Raw genomic sequence first — 4,728 nt, 5'->3', positions numbered from 1 at the left:
TGCTATGCACCAAGGAAGTACAAAGATGTACCATGATCTGAAGCTTTAGTATTGGTGGCCTGGTATGAAGAAGGACATAGCTGACTATGTGACTAAATGCTTGACATGTCAGCAAGTCAAGGCAGAACATCAAGTTCCATCGGGTTTGCTACAGCCTATACACATACCTGAATGGAAATGGGATCGGGTCACCATGGATTTTGTAAGTGGTCTACCTCTCACCCAGAAGAAACATGATGCAGCATGGGTGATAGTGGATAGATTGTGAAGTCAAGACACTTTCGCCGATTAGGACTACTCACTGGAGAAGTTAGCAGAATTGTATATCAGTGAGATAGTTAGACTGCATGGAATTCCACTTTCCATCATATCTGATCGAGACCCAAGGTTTACATCGAGATTTTGGAAAAAGTTGCATGAGTCCTTGGGTACACAACTCCACTTCAGCACAGCTTTCCATCCCCAGACGGATGGGCAATCCGAAAGAGTAATCCAGGTAAATAATTGAAACCAATGGAATTGATACAAATATTGAATTAAAATGATAATAATAACATGAAATATATGTCAGGTCCTTGAGGATATGCTGAGGAGTTGTGTCATTGAATTTGAGGAAGTTGGGATAGACACCTCCCGAATTTGCATACAATAATAGCTACCAAGCTAGCATCCAAATGGCCCCATATGAAGCCTTTGTATGGGAGAAAATGTAGAACTCTGAATTGGGTGAAGACAAACTGGTAGGGCCAAACACGTGAAACAGACTGAGGAGAAAGTAAAACTAATCAAAGCCAATCTGAAGGTTGCCTCAGACAGACAGAAATCTTATGCCGACCTGAAGAGAAAAGAAATAGAATATGCGGTTGGCAACAAAGTGTTCCTCAAGGTGTCACCGTGGAAGAAGGTATTTTGGTTTGGAAAAAATGGTTAGTTAAGCCGTAGTTTCATTGGCCCATATGAAGTCATTGTACGTGTGGGTCCATTGGCCTATAGGCTAGGTTTACCACCAGTGCTGGACAAGAGCCCCAATGTGTGCCACGTGTCCATGCTAAGAAGATAGATCCTTCACATGTCATCTCCAGAGAAGAAATTGAAATACAACCGATTTGACATATGAAGAAGAACCTCTACGGATCTGGCTGGGAAGTAAAAGAATTGAGGAACAAGCAGATTCCATCGTGAAAGTGCTTTGGAGGCACCACAACACCGAGGAGGCAACTTGGGAAAGTGAAGAGACGATGAGGCAACAGTTTGCATCAGTAAATTTCAAGGACGAAATTTAAATTAGAAGGGAAGAGTTGTAACACCCTCCTCGTAGCAACTCAGTACATTCTTTCTATTTGCCTGACCGGTGGTCGTCGGACAATAGAACGCTGAGAAAAATATTTAAACTAAAGTCAGAACCATAATTAACTCAAATATTAATAAGAAAAATTTAGCAAAAATTGTCGAAATAAAATACAACCAAGTTAAAGGTGCCCAAGCGATGGGGAACTGAGGGAAGTTGCGGTGCAACGAGGAGCCCTAGACTGGGAAAATTCATAAAATAATTTTTGGGACTCCAGAGAAGGGTCATTGAGGTTCCTATGGCATTAGAATGCCAAGAAAATATTTAGAAAAATTTTTCAATCAGTATAGACAATTTTGACCCGCTAAGCCAAACGGAGGGCATTTTGGTCATTTCGCCTTCAGAGACGATTTTTGGCTGACTTGTCCAGTTGAGTAAATAATTATTATGACATAAAATATGAATAAACATTACTAAAAATTGAATTGAAAATGAGTAGAGAAAAGAAGAAAAGAAAATGGAAGAAAATACCAATTATGACATCATATGATGTCATTAAACACTTACCCACCAATCACATTTAATCAACACTTAAATTAATCAATAAAATATGGATGAGAATACAGCAAAAGCTCCTAAAAATTCCAGCAGCCATCACTTTCACAAAACCCACCCGTAGCTCTCAAATTCCATAACCATTCCACCACGAAAGCTCACTAAAGCTCCCAAACCTCACCTTATTTCACCTCAAAACCTTATCCTCTCTTCACTAAAAATTATACCCACACTAAGGAGGAGTGTTTGGCAACCTAGAAAAGGAAAGAAAGTGAAGATTTAACTTGGGAAAAATCTACCACTTAAAGGTTAGTGCATCTATACACCTAAAACTCCTTACTTTCATGATTAAGGACTTGAATTTAGTGAGAAATTGTAGTTTAAATGAATAAAAGTTGTGTGTATGGCCACCATAAATTTCGGCTGTCCTATTGAAGGAATAGAAATGGAGTGTTTTGATGGACTTAATGTGGATTAGAGGTTATGTTTAAACCATTTATGCATGTGGTTAGTGAATGGGTTAGTAATTAAGGTGTGTTGTGAAAACCTATAATGGGAACTAGGGTTTTAAGGGTGAAAATTGGACTTGGCATTTGAATTGATTAATGGACCTTCTAATGGTCAATTAGTGACCAATTAAGGCAAGTTAATCATAATTTGAAGTGAGTTAATGCATGGCAAAACTGAAATGGAAGGCTGCCTAAAGACAGCAGAAATGAGGCTGAGATTCCAGCCCACTTAGACAGCCATAACTTTGGCTGTGTAGGTCCAATTGGACATGAAACTAGACTTATAATGGCACATTTTTGCTGAAGAAACCATGCCCAAAAGACCAAAGCAAGTGGACCAAAAGTTGGCCCCAATCCGGATACCCTACAAAATGACCAAATGAAGGCCATATCTCACTGTAGAAATGGTCAATTGACCTGAAATTTTTACAGCAACAAGTTAAGACATAGACAAACAACTTTCATGAAGAAACCTACCCCAAATTATTACCAGAACCTAACCCAAATGGCAGTCACAATCACTGTTTATGGTACTATAGATTTGGTAATTCTGCAGTTTTGGCAATCCGGCCAGCTGTGGTTTTTGGACCATATCTGGAGCTACAAAACTCCAAATGGAGTGATTCAAAAAAATAAATTTAACTAGAAAAAATAAGGAACAACTTTCATGTTTACCATTTCCTCAAATTCTCACTCAATGAAACAGTAAAATCAGGCTTCAAAATCTGAAAATTCTGCCCTTTTGATTTAAGCCTAGAAATGGTAATGGTAATCAATTCCAACAAGTTTTAAATGGAAAATGTGGTATGTTGGAAGTGTCAAAACCAATGTACCTATTTTCTATCCAAAAGTCAACATTTTTGTTGACCAATGAGGTGAATAGTGACACCAAAACTTGAAATTCACAAAGTGAAGAATTTAAAAGTTTCAAATGCCCTAGTATACATAACAAGATTGGTTTGGTTAGTGTGGCATGCCAATAGGGTTCAGATTAGCGATCGCACATGGCAATATGCCATTCGTGATTTATGGCTTTTAGCCATTCGACCTTGTATTGAAATTTGGCCTTGTGCTCGATGTATTCTGACTAGTTAACCGGCTTCATGCACACCCGAGATGCATATGTGACCGATGGTGTAGGCCCGAGGTACTAGATACTGCGGTTTACTCGTTTATCCAGTCCAGTCGTCTAGTGTAGGTTACTTGGGGCAACCAAATGAATAAAAGTGGACAAAGTTAATGATATATAAATTCAAAACAAATAAAACATATACATTCACTACATATTTATTTTCTTGCTATTTCTTTTATTTTATTATTGCACCACTAAGCATTATTGCTTAGCGCGTTGCTTTTACCACGCGTCCGGAGATACAGATCGTGAGCCCAGATGGGTGAGTCCATCCTGCGACGGTGTCCGTGTCACCTCAACTTCATTGCATTGGTAGGACACTAGGTGTCATTTTGTCATTTTGTAAATTAATTTTTCTTTTCTCATATGTATGTGGATTTATGTAATGTATTTTGATGTTCATATAATTAATGAAAGTTATGGCTATGAATGCAAAATTTGAGCATTTATTTATTGTTTGTATATGGGTATTATGAGAAATGGATGTTTGAGAAATGAAAAAGTTGTTTAGAACTGAAATTGAAAATTGTTGAGATTTTGATATTGGAGGTTAAGAATGAGGAGATATGATTATTGGAAGTGTTTTTAGAGTTCAAGAAGCAGTTTCTCCATTTTTGATTTTCTATAAAATTTTGAACCTCAAATAAATTATAAATTCAATAAATGACTTAAATAAATTATATTTCACAAGTTATATTCAAAATTATGATGAAAATTAATTAAGATAAAATAGAGTGTGCCGGTACACCGTGTGGCATAGCTTGCTCGGCTACACTGTAGACGGGTAAGGGGTGTCACAGAATTTGGCTAAATTTCCTTCATTAAAGTTGTTTCTTAGTGTGTCTAGTTTATTTTCCCTTTTGAATCTCTCCATTTGGAGTTTTGTAGCTCAAGTTATGGCCGTTTAACCATAACTGGTCAAATTGAGCAGAATCCAGAATTCTAGGTAACATTTGGTTTTGGCAGATTTGAGGACCTGAATTTGGGTGGAAAATTGACTAGGTTATGGCCAGAATTTGGGTTTGTGTTCTTCATAAAAGTTGTTCTACTATGTCATATATTTCTAATGCCACAAAAATCAGGTCATTGGGACCTTTCTACACCAAGTTATGACCATTTGAATAAGTACTATTGATATGGTCAATTCTGTACAGGGGCAGGGTACCTAATCTAGATTGAATCAATTTTTAGACCAACTTGTGGTTAATTTTAGGGCAGGGTTTCTCCATGAAGATTGTAGCTCT

Source organism: Hevea brasiliensis, chromosome 1 (assembly GCF_030052815.1).
Source record: "Hevea brasiliensis isolate MT/VB/25A 57/8 chromosome 1, ASM3005281v1, whole genome shotgun sequence".
In the NCBI taxonomy this organism is placed as follows: domain Eukaryota; kingdom Viridiplantae; phylum Streptophyta; class Magnoliopsida; order Malpighiales; family Euphorbiaceae; genus Hevea; species Hevea brasiliensis.
This window is presented reverse-complemented; position numbering follows the sequence as displayed.